At 40.6% G+C, this 15,885-nt stretch overlaps 1 long non-coding RNA gene across 2 annotated transcripts in view; it reads right to left on the bottom strand.

Moving 5' to 3' along the window:
- The window catches only part of LOC121029638 (uncharacterized), a 55,205-nt gene extending 40,877 nt beyond the window's left edge, over window positions 1–14,328 (bottom strand). For both annotated transcript variants that reach the window (XR_005789819.1, XR_005789818.1), the window contains exon 1: window positions 14,233–14,328. This is a non-coding gene — a long non-coding RNA (uncharacterized LOC121029638). The remainder of the gene's footprint in view (window positions 1–14,232) is intronic.
- Between the last annotated feature and the right edge of the window lie 1,557 nt (window positions 14,329–15,885).

Below are 15,885 nucleotides of genomic sequence, written 5' to 3'. Positions count from 1 at the left end.
AACAAATTCTCCTGGTCCTCTGAGTCTCTTTTTCTGCTTAACCACATTGTTCCCCCCGTCAGGTGTCCTTGATACAACTCTGAACATCCCGAGAATGATTTTCAATCCCAATACGTTTCGACAAGTGTGGAATGGATGCCTCTGTGAAATAGAGATGAGCTCGAAAGAAATGATGAAATTTGCACATGTGCCTTTGCACCCAGGGCTTTCCAGTGAATTGCTTGATTCAGAAGATAATTCTCCCCGTTTTTCAGTGTTTGAAGGGTAACATGTGCTCAAGCAGCTAATGGATCTGTTTTTGGCCACAATGCCATCTTTGAAATGCAAAGCTTATAGGGTGGGCATCAGATTGACCTTTGCTTCCCAAATGTTCTTGATCTTGCTGGATACTGATTTGTTCTCCCGGAAAGAGGACAGACATAAAGGTTAGGCAGCCCAGCACAGATTAAATGAAAACAGAAATAAATTTTTAGTTTTATTCAGGTAACTGACTAAAGTCTCTCCAAGGCTTCAGAATCATTCACTCTCATATTACACACAACACACACACACACACACACACACACACACACACACACTACCTTGAATCTTTCTAGGCACAGAAGATAGAAAGGTAAGCAACACAAAAACCCCTGCCATCATAGAACTTACACTGGAGGAGAGACAGACAATAACGAAACCCAAAAGTCCTGTGTTCATGTAATGCTATGTTGTGTGAGTCAAAATAACCATAGGTAAGGGGATAAATGTGAAGATGGAGTGCATACCCACAGTAGGCCCATCTGAGAAGGTGATATCAGAATGAAGACTTGTATAAAATGGTAGAACTATCCTTACAGACATCTGCAGACAGAGCTTTCCAAGCAGAGGAAATAACATATTCAAAGGTCCTGATGTGGCAGCAAGGCTGGTATTTTTGAGGAATTGAAGAGTCAGTATGGTAGAGCTGAGAGTGGCAGGAGATAAGGTTGTGTGGACAGGAAAAGGGCAGGTCAAATGGAGCCTTGAAGACATAGTGAGGGGCTGGGTTTTTATTCTGACTGAATAAATCCACTGGAGAATTGTGAGCAGAAGAGTGACTTACATGGCCTGATTTATATTTCAATCAGCTAACTCAGAAAATTATGACTTGGGGTGGGCAAGTTGAGAAGCAGAAAAACCAATTAGGAGCAAAATGGGGGTCTTGGACTAGGAAAAGTAACAGTGAACGTGATGAAACTGATTAAATCCTAGATGTATTTTGAGGTTAGAGATGATACTTTTTTGATATATTAAATGTGAAGCTTATGAGATAGGCGTCAAAGATCACTCCCGGTTTTTGAACTGATCCATTTAATGAATGATGGTGCTGTTTACTAAAATGCAAGGAAGAGGGGTGCCTGGGTGGCTCAGTCGGTTGGGCGTCTGACTTTGGCTCAGGTCATGATCTCACAGCTCCTGAGTTCAAGCCCCACGTTGCGCTCTGTGCTGACAGTTCGGAGTCTGGAGCCTGCTTTGGATTCTGTGTCTCCCTCTCTCTCTATCCGTAACCTACTCACATTCTGTCTCTGTCTCTCTCAAAAATAAATGAACATTAAAAAAAATTTTTAATGCAAGGAAGAAATGGGAAAACAAGATTCAAGAGTTCTATTTTGAAGATGTTAAATTTGAAAATGCTTTTTAGATACTCAGGGGGAGAGGGTGAAGAGGAAGTTAGACACACAAGTCTGGAGCCCACAGAAAAGGAAAAGGCTGAAGATGTGAATTCAGAACCACCTAGGCATAGATGATATTTAAAGCCATCATAGTGAATGGGATCACCTAGAGAGAAAGGAAGAAAAGGAGAGAAAACAACCAAGAGGCTGAGCCCTAGAGCACTCTCAAAATTATTATGTCAGGGAGAGGGAAACCAGAAAAGAAGAGGAAGGCACAGCCATTGCAAAGGAAGAAAACAAGAGAGCTACCCAAGCCAAGTAAAAACTATGCTTCCAGAGGGCAGAAGTGAACAATTGGATCAAGTGCTACTGACAGGTCAAGTAAGATCAAGGTTGAGAAGCCCATAGGATATGGCAAGATGGGAAGCATTGGTAGCCTCAACCAGAAGGATTTTGGTGGTGTGCTGGAGATGAAGGCCTGAGTGGAAAGAGCCAAGGAATGAATATAAAACATAACCTCCTCCCCCCCCCCCCCCCCACACACACACCTTCCAATGAGAAAAGGAAATACCTGAAAGGGGATGTGAAATGGTCTAGAGTGGGTGATTTTGTTAGGGGAGATTTTAGAAAATCTTTGAATGCTGATAGGAATGAGCGCGTTAAGAAAGAGAAAATGGGGCACCTGGGTGGCTCGGTCGGTTAAGGGTCCGACCTCAGCTCAGGTCATGATCTCATGGTTCTTGAGTTCAAGCCTTGCGTTGGGCTCTATGCTGACAGCTCAGAGCCCGGAGCCTGCTTGGGATTCTGTACCTCCCTCTCTCTCTGCCCACCACCTGCTTGCACTCTGTCTCTCTCTCCCTCAAAATAAATTAACATAAAAAAAATAATTAAAAAAACATAAATGGGACTGTTCACCCATTGGAATGAAAGGGAAGACCAAGTGTATGAACCCAGTGACGGGTGGATCTGTGATGGTAGGAACTGGCAGAAAATCTCTGTGTTTGCCTTTATTCTCTCAGTGAAATAGCAGGTAGGGTCATCAGCTGACAGTGAAGGGAAAGAGTATCAAACGCTAGGGGAGTGAGAGAAGGCGCGAGTGTGGTGGCATGAGTTGGCCAGAGGACCTAGCAGCTCTCCGGGCAGTGCACAGCACACACTTGAGACCTGTAGTCACAAGTTGAGTGACTCTCTGGCTCTTTTTGCTTCGCCAGTGCTACTGGATGGGAAACTTGAATATCATCTCTATTTTAAACTGGAGAGAATAAAACTTAATAGAATAGGTATCATGTTATAATAGGCAGAAATGTACGTGAAAGAATGCTTAAACCAAACTTTCTAACCCAACTTTGAAATCATAATGGCCTTTATTCTCATTTCCCTCTATACAGTCCCTCATTTCCCCCCTCTTTGAGCTTAGAAGTTCATTTTCTTTGATTCGAAGAGCACTGTACCATCAGGAGACTCACTACTTATCTCTACAATTAGCAAATTGTGTGATCCTAAGTAATTATTGAACCCCACTGTAAAAGAGATAAGAGTTACCACCCCAATATCCTTCCTTCCCTTTTGACCAGTAGCAGAACTTTTGATCTTCAGCTGAGCCAAAGACGCCCAGAATTAAGATTATGTTTTCCAACTTCCTTCACAGCTATGTGGGATGGTGGAATTCAGTTTGGGCCAATGGGATGTCAGGAAAAATTGTATGAGGCAGTAGGAAAATCCATTAAAACATGTCATGTGCTCTTTATCCGCTCTTTCATTCCTTTCTCCATGTGAGCTAGAGCTCCGGCCATCATTTTGAACCATCCTAAGAGAGGCAAAGCAGTCAGCTGGAGAGAGCCTGAGTCCCTAGCAATTTGGTAGTGCCTCCACAGCCCTAGAATACCAACTTCCAACCCTCAACAATGTGAGAGATAACTACATCCCTTTCATGCCAACTGAACTTAGTCATGACTGATAGACCCCCAGCCTCAGTCTCCCTGTTTTTAAACTAAACCTATCATCGAGTTTCCTGTGCAAATGCAAAATTCTCATCGAAAATGCCACCTCTTTATTTTCAGAGGTCACGGTAGTAGAATCGACAATAGCTAGAATCCAAAATTTGTGGCTTCAATCCCTTAGTTTAATGCCATCCTGAAGTTTGTTAGCATTGCCAAATGGGTTGATAGCCAGAGTTTTTAACACCTCTCCTCACACTTACATTTCCACAGAGGTAGGCGATCACAAGGCTTTATCTCTCTGGTTCAACAATGCAGTTCAGACACCAGGATTAGTTTGGAGCAAAGAGGCATTGCTGGGTGCTTTCTATAATCCTCTGGAACCCTCACCAGCACCCCATGATTTCAATGGCTTGAACAGTCTACTGTACTATGCAGAGTACAAAAACTGAAAATGATAGCTCTTGTGAAAAATCACTCCCCACATTATGATTGTTTTTGTTTTGTTTTGCTGGTCTGAAGAAAATGAACAGTATTTGCCTATAGAATTTAACCTGGGGCACCTTTATTTTCATTTGTGAAGTGCTACCAACAAAAGAATGGAAGGAAATAAGCCAGACAAAAACAATTATTTGAAACAAGTTTCGTGAAAACTCTGTCTTCGGGAAATAAAATTTTGAACTGTTTTTGATAATTTGTGAGTAACTTTTTAAATTTTTTTCCACACTCCATCATTATGAAACTGGAGTAAAACGTTTTCCCTTGAGTTATCATTTATTATAAATCTCCCCAGATTTTTAGGCAATTTAGGGAAATGTAACTTGCAAGAGAAAAAATAATGTTTTAACAAAATTCCTCCTATGAAAAGCAACTGAACCTTCTGCACTCTATGCAAATAGCATTGAGCCACCAGAAACTGCTGTAAAAGCTAGCAGTGGAAGTCTGTGTCTGTATTTTCTTTTGATCTCTCTCTGGATTTAATGCCCTCATGAAGCTCGAATGGAATATATGCATGTCACAGCATGGCAGAGGGATAATATATTTCCCCCTGCTTCGCTGAGCATGAGTTGTGTATCTTGCCATCTTGAGAGCCCACAGTGCGGTACATTTATCCCCATTAGAAAAGCTCACTCCAATAATATATGGATGCTGCAGCCATTTATGACAAATATGTAAAATCATAACCTTATACATTCTGAAGACGGGGGGATTATACATTGAATCTATTAAACATGTATTGGCAGATTTTTGTTAAAACTAGACTTTCAAGCCCAAAGCCTAAGAGAACAAATATATTGATTATATTTGTATGTTTATGTACGCTCAAAATGCTATAACTTGAATTTGCAGACAGAAAAATAAGAATAGTGCTTCCCAGCTTTGGCTGTATATGAATTCTCTTTGCCCATTCTGAGCAAAGAGTTGTTCAGATCAGGGTGTGTGTCTATAAGTACTGCTTGATTAATTTGTGGTGATACGTTCAGCGCTTTCTAATCTCATCTTAGGGCCAAAGATCACAGCAGTGAAAGAGTATGTTCTTAAAAGTGACCTAAAAGTAAAAAAATATTGGTGGTTGAAATCCTAATGTTTACTATTCTGTACACTTGGGTAAGTTGACTTAACCCAAGTCTCCGTTGGCTCACCTGTAAAATGGGAATAATAATAATAATATTCCCCTTATACGATTGTATGGAACAGGCTCAGCATACCATTGGCACTCAAAAAATGGCTATTTTCATCTTGATGATTCCCTCAGTATCCTCACTAGTATACCAGTGGGTAAAACTGAGCATAACATGTGAAAAAGAGAAGGTAGAGGGGTTGCCTTTAACGGTGCTCTTCAGTTTCTACTGTCTACTCTCCCAGAGGGTATAATATGATGATGTCTCTAAACACAACTGAGAAACAGACACAGATGTTGAGAACCACACAAGGCCTGATAAGCCCGGAAAAAAAAAGTCTGGGTTCTATAACTGTAAGATCCAAAATATAAATCTGGGTCAACATCTACTTAGTACACAGAACACCCTTTAGCAACCTTACAGCCAAGAAAAAGTAATGGCCCAGGGGGCCTTGGGAGAGAGCAGAAGAGTTAGTTCTCTCTTCTCTGTAACCAAGGGTTATAGCATTTGCATCTTTCCAATCTCCAGTTTAGCATTTCTTGGAACAAATTGCATAAAAAAAAAAACGTCAATTAGTCGATTCTCTGTGTTGATAAGGCTATAAACTCACTGCTCAACTTCTTTGGCTTTGAGGATAAAAGTCATGGCGTGGAAAAATAATGTTTCACGCCATTTTCCATTAGAGTTAAGGATATAAATACATTACCATTTTAAAATCTCACCGACATTGCATTTTTTTCCTTGTTGCTTGATACATTTTATTATGAACTTACTACTTTATTCAAGCCCGTACCCATAGCCTTAACCTTATAAACATATGTATTGAATTCTGGTGGGGGGAAAAAAAGCACAATTATATGCAATAGAAATTACATGGCTAAGAGTTAGGTAGATCATTAGAGCTGAGGTTTATCCTTTGTAAAGATGGATCTGTGCATAGATCTGCTCTCTATGCATCACCAGGAAACATTTATTATTCCCTATTTCACAGGTGAAGAAACTAAGGTTAAGTTACTTGCCCAAATAACTTTTTAATTATGAAAAAGATTCTTCTTTAGGATTAAAGTATCTTTTACAATTTATGAGACTTACAAGACCTGGAAACACTGTTAAATAAAATAATATATATGAAAGAGCCTTATTACAATAACAAATTTCTATATAGAATTTGACAGTTAATACATATTCTTAATATACCTGTTTCTCCAATTAACACAGCACAGTCATTAATATACTATATTATGTTACTAAGTCATAATTGCAGTCAAGCAGAAAATAATTACCATATATCAACTTTCATGTTTTACAAAAGCAAAATTATTTTCCCTTTGTTTTAGAAGTTCCCCAGAACAAATAATAGTTTTACATCAGCAACCCTTTCATTTCATGACCCAACTGCCACATGTCTCTCTGAAGCTGTCATATATCTTTCTGGGCTCAACTCACAGGTAGCTGTTTCAATTTTAAAAACTAATCCAAGGGCAAATCCTCCTGATTCTATTGTGAACACCTGGTATGAACAACAGTAAAAAATAGCGGATCTCTTTCAAATGTATCTTTATGTGAAGAAAAAAAAATGATTTCACACGTCCCTCAGATCAGACTTGCAAAACAATTCATTGCAATCGATGGATGTCAGCAAATTGGCACTGAATACCCACTCTCACATGCATCGCTGGGCAGTATGCTCTTGAAGGTATAGAGCCCTTGCCCCCAGGCAGCTTATAGATTATTGGAGAACAAGCCAAGTAAGGGCCACAAATAAATAGAATGCAAGGCAAAATAAGAAAAAACTTAAGGATAAAAAAAAGTAATTACAGGGTTCAGAGGCAGGATAGCTCGAGATCATCTAATTAGATAGGTGGACATCATGGAAAGGAAGCATCGTAAAGTTGGTAGAACTTCATCCAACAAAGATGAGGCTGGACCTTCCTGGCAGAGGGAACAATGTTATCAAAGACTCTGATGCAGAAAAGCATGTGGTGTTTGGGAATCAACAAGTGGTCCTGTTTGCTTGAGTCAAGAATAATCTCTGTAATGGACTTTATAGTTTCTGCTGACCGAGATTTAATTTGATATTTCAGCAGATACATACAGCAATGCAACTATTACCACAATCAAGAATATTTCCCTCACCTCCAAATTCTCACTGATGCCCATTTATGGTCGTTCCCTCCCCCACCTCTGACCCCAGGCAACCATGGATAGCCTATCACTATAGATTGGTTTTGCCCATTCTAAAGTATTATATAAATGTAATCACACAGCTTGCACTCAGAATGTCGGGTTTCTTTCACTCAGAATAATGCTTCGAGGTCAGCCATGCCAGTGGGTATGTAAGTAGTTTCTTTTCATTCCTGAGAAATATTTCATTCGTTGGCTGTACTATGATTTGTCTACCAATTTTCCCATTGAGGAACATTTGGGTTACTTGAGGCTTTTGACTACTGTGAATAAATCTGCTAGGCACATGTATATACAAATCTTTGAGAGGATACATGTTTTCATTTCTCTTGGGTAAATAACTAGAAGTGGAATGGCTGAGTCTTAGGGAAAGGATATATTTAATCCTATAAGAAATGGCCAAGCTGTTTTCCAAAATGACTTTACCATTTTATATTCCCACCAGCAGTGCGTGAGGGTTCAGTTGTTCTGTTCCCTCACCAGCCAGCGCTTGGGATTGAAGTCTTTTTAATCTTAGCCACTCAAGTGGGTTTGTAGAGATGTCCCACTGTGATTTTAAATTTGCCTTCTCCTCATGTCTAACGATGTCGAGCATCTTTGCAAGTATTATTGGCCATTCCTACATCGTCTTTCATGAAATATCTCTTCAAATCATTTGCCAGTTGTGTTGTTTGTCTTCTTATATTCTTCAAAAAGGAAATCTTTGTATCTTCCTGGTTTGTCCCATGTGATGCAATCCACTATGCATTAGATGACCTTCCTTTCGGTCTCTATTTAATATATCTTTTAAAGTCAGGTGTACCTTCCTCCCCAACCACCCTTTCCCTGTACTCTCACAGGACCTCATTCCCTCATCCCACCCCAGTGCCACTGACCACACCACATCATAATTCACAGTTATAGATCTCTATCCATCCCCAGGCTAGGAGCTCCTCAAAGTTTCAGGATGAGGTGTTTTTTTTTTTTTTCTTTGACTCTTCCCAGGACTTCAGACAGTACCTGCCACATTTACATACTCAGGCTCAGTCAGGTTATATTTCAGATACATAAGAGAAGGAATGTCAATTTATTCAGACTACAGTCATGGATTGGTAAGGGTAGGTTCAGAATACTGGGAGAGTCACCTATTCATTCATTCATTTAACAAATATTTCTTGGGGCGCCTGGGTGGTTCAGTCGGTTGGGCTTTTGACTTCAGCTCAGGTCATGATCTCGCCATTCCAGAGTTGGAGCCTGGAACCTACTTCAGATATTCTGTCTCCCTCTCTCTCTGCCCCTCACCCACTCATGCTCTGCCTCTTTCTCTCTCAAGAATAAATAAACATTAAAAATATTTTTTTAAAAGACAAATATTTCTTGAGTTCTTGCTATGTACCAGGCAACTTAGATGCTAAGATACAGAGATAAACGAGACAAACAAACAAAAAATCTCTGCCCTGGGGCACCTGGGTGGCTCAGTCAGTTGAGCATCTGACTTCAGCCCAGGTCATGATCTCACAGTTCGTGGGTTCAAGCCCCACATGGGGCTCTGTGCTGACAGCTCAGAGTCTGGAGCCTGCTTCAGATTCTGTGTCCCCCACTCACTCTCTGCCCCTCCCCAGCTCATGCTCTGTCTCTCTCTCTGTTTCTCAAAAGTGAATAAAGATTTAAAAAAAAAAAAAATTTTTAATTAAAAAAAAAAATCTCTACCCTGATGGAACTTAGCCTAGGTCAAAAGAGACTGATCCATCCATCAAAAGTGAAAACACAGTACAACAAAGGCTAACTAAGATAAAGGAAATCAGGGGTGCTAAGGAAGTTTAGAGCAGAATCCCCAACCCAGGCGTCGAAATCAGAGGAGAGTTTCTGGAGAAGTGGTATCTAAGCTGAGAGGTGAAAGATACATCAGAGTGACCCGAGTCAAGAAACAGAGGAGCAGCAGCTCACGCAAAGAAATGGGCAAAGATGGAGAACTCACTATTGGCTATGGAGAATGACCGCGAGGAAAATGCTGATGACGAGTGTCTTAAATAATCAGTCAATACGGGATAAAGGCTTTTTACAAATTGCCATATTTGTCACGTAACAGAATCTATCCGTTTTCTCTCATAATCCCACCTCCCACAGTCACTGGCTGTGCGATGGTAAAACAGGGGAAGCTCTCTGTATCGGTTTCCTCATCTGCATCACGGGAATAATAACTTCGTGAAGTTGCTGTGAACCGAGAGCTAACGCAGGTAAAATACCATGCCACGGATGAACTGGATGCTCACCATATGATTTACTCCCCCCAGGCATAGTAACACTACATTTTGCAGCAACCTTTTCTCTAGGTGAACCACGTAACTAGTTACCCATGATCGAATGGGAGCCCAAGGGTTGTGTCGGGTCTAGACTAAGGCAGTTACAAGCAGGTGCGCCTTTCTCATGATCTCTCCCTTCCCTTATCTGACAACTTTGGAGTCCACATGTGCAACATGGGTCTCTGAAAGACTGCATGAAGCAGAACCCCTTTATGCTACCACACACCTACCCTCTGCTGAGTCGAGTGGGCTGTGACATGTGGCGGCCAGATAAACCCCCCCCAAAATCGTATCGTGTTGTAACACTCAGGACTTGGGGTTGTTTGTGACGGTAGTTACCCTATCCTTATTTATTCAAATGTTGAGCCCAATGTGTAGCACAAAGTAAGTACTGAATAAATGTTAGCTGAGGATGCCAGAATTGTTATTTGTGGTTTTATTATTATTAATACATGAGACAATGTGGCCTGGTAGTTCAAACTCAAGCTCTGGCATCGGACAAAATTGGGTCTGACTCGCAGCCAAAGGTTACCAACTTTGTTTCCCAGCCTCCTATGCCTTCCTGTACTCATCTATAAAATGCAGGTCGTAACCACGCCTGCCTCGGAAGGTCACTATGAGTACTGAATAAAACAGAGCATGTAAATCCTTTGGCACGCCTGCACCTAGAAAGCACTCAATAAGTAGAAGCTACTAATAGTATTATCTGGGGAGTAAAATCTGATGTTGGCGAAGTTTGAAGATTTGCTACTGCATCATCTTTGGAGACATCTCCGGGGAGCCTATTTCTCTCGTATTTTAACACCTCAGAAAGTTCAGCACGTCTTCCTTTCTCCTCCAGGACATGAGCAAGAGCAGACTGGTCACTTTGGCAACCTGAAAACTGAGCGCCCCTGCCATCACCCCAGGAATGTCTGTTCCCCTGAATGTGTATCCATAATGGTGTCAGGTCAGTAATTACTCCACTCGACAAAATAACAATAATAATAATAATAATGTGCTAACAGATCAGGCCTCCAGTGCTCATAAATTATTCTTCCTCGCCTTCCTCAGCAAGTATCTCGGGGATCCAGGGAATGTGAGCTGTTGTTGGCCTCAGAGGTTTTCCGACGGCTGGCTCTCTCACTGCTGAGGCTACTGGCTTGCTCCATTTTCCCAGCACCACGAGGCACAAGCGACTCGTGCTGGCAGTTGACATCTTTTAATATTTGTTGCTCTCTTTCTGCCTAGCACTTGTGGCTCCATCTTGACACGAAGCCGTTTCTGTCATTGCCATTACTAACTAAATAGCCCCTGGACTCTAGCTGGGAAACAGTGCTATAAATTGCTTAGAGTTATCCTATTTCCTGCAAACAAAAATCCTGGCAGTTTCGGGTCCATTTTTAGTTTATTATTTATACGGCCAGGCCATTTATCGCAAGATACTGCCTCTCTCTGGGTCAGAGTAGGCAAATTATTCCATTTTCTATTGTACATGGTGCAGCTCCTGATTCAGTAGCCTCGACAGGAGGCAGACTTAGGGTGGAAGTATTTGCACGTTTGATGCCCAGAGCAGGAAATCATTATCTGTGCCCTACTCTTCCTTGGCACTTAAAACAGAGTGGGATTGAAGAGCAGGATTTTCATATCTCTTTAGCCATTGGGTCAAGTTATCGCCAGAGACAGAAAGATGGGGAGAGCGAGCTTGGACCGCACAGATTCATTTTAATGGTCTATTGGTTCCACTTAGTGAAGGCCTATTAATTGCATAACATGCATCTGTATCTGTGTCTTTCAAATAACATTTCTAACCACCTGGGGAGCTGCTAAGAAGGCACAGAGGGGTATATAAAGAATGGGTGCAATTAGGCAATCATGATCAAGGATAGAGAAAGGTTTGAAGGGAGAGAAAGAAAAGATGCTCCTGTTTCAATGCTGTAGGATGGTTTTATAGGAAACAAAAGACTAATTATGAGAAGCTTTCCTTTGTAAATTGCTACACAAGTAACACAGAGACTGAGAGTAGTAAATTCCTCAGCTGTGTTAGGGAGGGCAGGAGAGCGAGGAGGTTTCCAATTTGAAAAGAAACTTTTTTTTTCAATTCTGATAAAAAAAAATCTGCTAAAATTATATTTTTCATTCCCCTTTCTTATTTCACAGTGAAATTCCATTTTAATAAAATGTGGAAATTGAAAACTACTTGGTATGTTTTTAACCCTACCTTGTGTCTTGTGCCCCCTAAGGAACCCCCAAGCGCATCTCTGAGGAAGAGAAAAAGTCCTGATCCTCCGTAAGAGGAGTCGCCGACTAGCGGCCACTTGTCATTTCCTGACAGCCCCATTCATCAAGCGTTGATCATCATAGTGCCATCTCCCTTAACAGATCCTGATCTATTTCAGGGACACGGGAATTTCTTCATAATGTTTTGATTGTCTTACCTTAGGAAAAGGGAAAATAAGCACCTTGAAATTTTTGAAAATGTTTAGGTTTGTAATGCATTTGAGAGAAGGAAATGAATGGCAATAGATATTTTCTCTTTGTATGTGAGTGTTCACTACATTTTGCTTTGCTAAGAAAGACAAAGCATGCAATAAGAAGTGCCTCGGCTTCTAGAATGTTCTCAGATGGAAGGAATAAGCCAGGGAAGGAGTTAGCCCCTTTCTGATGTGGCCACCTTGAGAGAGGTACATTAGCAAGGATCAGACTCTCACCCTGATATTGGAGGGACTGAAAAAATCACGGTGAGAGGACCAGAAACTGGTCTGAAGCACACACTTGGCTCCTGTGGAGGATGCTCTGAAAATCAATTCAACGCCTTGTCTTTTGGACAGGAGTCCAGAGTAGACCAGCTGAAGTGCCGGGACACGACCGATACGGGGCCCACTGCCAGCCAGTCTCAGCCCAGAGAACAACATCTGGAAAGTGAACATATCTTGTCTTGGGCCTACAGGTGACTGTTAAGGGGGTAAGTGGTTGGCACCTCTACTTTAATCTTGGTCCACCATACGCCCCCAAAATGGGCCTCTGCTTTAAAAGTCTAAGTACTATAAGGAGTAACTAATTCTATTTTCTCTCCTGACAGGTGAGGCACTACAATGAGCTACTTCTCTACTAAAATGGGCCTTCTGATGGGTCCAGGTCAAGATTTAGAGGGGCGCCTGGGTGGCACAGTCGGTTAAGCGTCCGACTTCAGCCAGGTCACGATCTCGCGGTCCATGAGTTCGAGCCCCGCGTCAGGCTCTGGGCTGATGGCTCGGAGCCTGGAGCCTGTTTCCGATTCTGTGTCTCCCTCTCTCTCTGCCCCTCCCCCGTTCATGCTCTGTCTCTCTCTGTCCCAAAAATAAATAAACGTTGAAAAAAAAAATTAAAAAAAAAAAAAAGATTTAGAGGTCATAGTGCGGTGGAAAGTCCCAAGAAGGAAAAGATAGTGCTCTCCTGGGTACCATCAAGAGCAATTATGAGCAGTAATATCTTTGACATTCAGGACACCAGCAGTAGTGCCCAGGACATAGAAATCAGGCTGGAATTGGGTTTTGTTATTGGTATCACACGGAGACATCTATAATGTTTTTTTAGTCTATACAACAAAGATTTTGACTAAACCTAACTCCAGATTTTCTCTTGTTCTACATCATAATTTCAGACCATCAAACATAACAGTCACACAGGACTTTATTACCCTTGCACCACCAAGCTTAGTGTCTTATCGTTAGCAATCCAAAAGTACTTATTAAATAAAATAAAATCGGATGAACTTCTTAAAGAGACTAGACATTCAACAGTCTAGTGTATTTCCCTGCATATGATCCTGCTTTGTGTGACCTTGTTAGAAAGGAATGATGCACTTAATTAGAAAAGAAATAGGCTGTGCCCTCCACCTACAGCAGGGGTGATTGAAATCGTCACCTTTAAGAAACAACATTTCAAAGGCAGTTTGGCTCTCCTTTATACACAAGACCAGATGGAAAATCATAACTAAATCATAACGTCATTGATGCAACAAATGTATTTCATGGGTATGAAGAAGTGTGCTTGATGGTAGTTTGGTTTAAACCAATCTTGTAAGATATAAATCACGAGGGTCTAACTTCTTGTCACTAGGACCCATTATTGGTAAGACAGTTCACGTATTTTGTCTGCCTGTTCTTCACATATGAAAAAGGACGTGAAAGAGAGAGTAGTCTTCTTCCACCTTGTCCTCAAAATCTCAGACTATTCTGGCCACTGATTAGAGGGATCCACCTCCACTAGCTAATGGCCAGTAAAAAAAAAAAAAAAAAAAAAAAAAAAAAAAAAGGAAATAGTTAATACTGTTTAAATACAAAGTTGTGTCAAAAAAAATCTTTCCCAGGGAAAAGGTAAAATCAAACAATGCAGACTTAAAAAAAAATGGGAAGAAATACTCCCAAAATACTCCAAAAGAATTACATCATTTACTGTCATTAATATACTAGGAAATTCAAGGCCAGCTCTACGATAGTGGAATCACGTTCTGGGCTTTTTCACCTTTTCATGGCATGAGACATGCAGAAAATAATATAAATAATACTAATAACAATACCTGTAAAGCATACTTATTTTGGTAAATACTTACTTTGGACAGAGGTAACCTGCAGGCATTGAGATCTCAAGGCCAAGGAGATGTGCATTTCAAACACTGTCCCTTCTAGAAGAGGGATCCGCAAACTTCTACCTGGAAGGGGCCAGACAGTAAAGATTCTGTTTAGACTTTGCCTAAATAGGTTTCTATCTGAACTTCTCAACTCTGCTGTTGCAGCAGAAAAGCAGCCATAGACAATACATTTAAAACACGGGCATGGCTATTTGTATTCAATAAAACGTGATTTGCAAGAACAAGAAGTGGTGGGATTTAGCCCATGGACCGTAGTTTGCTGACTTTTACTCTAGGAGAATGAAATAACTGAGTGAGTAGGCTCTGGGCCTCACTATCCCCAACACACACACACACACACACACACACACACACACACACTAACTTCAACCAAGGAGCTTTGTTTTTATCTTATGTTGCAAATTGAATTCCCATGTGAGATATTGCTTAAAACTACTTTTACTTCTGAAAAACAGATAAAGAAAACTTTGAAAACTATTTCAATAAATATTATCATAAAAATATGTATCTTTGGGGCACCTGAGTGACTCAGTTGGCTAAGTGCCCAACTTCGGCTCAGGTCACGATCTGGCAGTTCGTGAGTTTGAGCCCCACATTGGGCTCATGGCTGTCAGTGCAAAGCCTGCTTCAGGTCCTCTGTCCCCTTCTCTCTCTGTTCTTCCTCCTCTTGCATGTGTGCATGCATACACTCTCTCTCTCTCTCTCTCAAAAATAAATAAATAAATAAATAAATAAATTCTACTACTGTTTTTAGAATTAAGTCAAGACTCAAGTGACAGTAATGCTCGAAGAATTACTCATTAAATGTAAAATGACATCTATTCTCTCTTGTTAAATATAAATCCTTTTTAATTTCAAAGAGAAAAAAATTGCTTATGTTTTCATTATGTATATACTTACAAGTACTGGAAAATTCTAAGACCTGTGGGATGTTCACGAGCTCTGAATAAGTTGCTTATGACTTAAGCATGAAAGTAAGTTTCAGGGCCATTATTTACTTTCTTAACTAACTGATAAATTTTAGAAGAAAATCCTCATGGTATACCTGGGTACGGGGAGAGTTTCTGGGAATTTAGGGTGGGAAGGATAGAGAGATGACACTTTCACCTAATTTTTACCTATCATTCTTGAAAGAGCTTCCTTTCTAATCCCAGGGAAACCTTCAAGTAGTCTTCCCTTCAACCTAATTTGCCAGTAGCTTTCAAACTTCAGTTGCAAATACTTAATTAGAGATGCTCATTGAAAATGCAGAATCCTATTCTGCATTCACAAGATCTGAAGTTAGGTCCAGGGATCTGCATTTTTAACAAATATCCCGAGCTGGTGGACCACACTTTGGAAAACACCACAGCAAAGTGAAATGATGACATAAACTTCATTGATTTACAGCAGTAGGCTCTTACCATTCTGAAAGGCGAACAAATAAGATAATAGTATATTTTTTAGACAAGTGTTCTCTTTATTGTGATTTTTTTCCCAATGACCTATATTTGCTTTAGGTGTCTGAAAAATATTTTCTTTGTTGTTCCATTCATTGGTGTTCACTGACATCTACTCCTAAAGGAAATGTTTTTAAAGGGTACAGGATCACAACTGCACACAGATATGATCTAT

Source organism: Herpailurus yagouaroundi, unplaced genomic scaffold (genome assembly GCF_014898765.1).
Source record: "Herpailurus yagouaroundi ecotype Mexico unplaced genomic scaffold, PumYag 28, whole genome shotgun sequence".
In the NCBI taxonomy this organism is placed as follows: Eukaryota; Metazoa; Chordata; class Mammalia; order Carnivora; family Felidae; genus Herpailurus; species Herpailurus yagouaroundi.
This window is presented reverse-complemented; position numbering and strand designations above follow the sequence as displayed.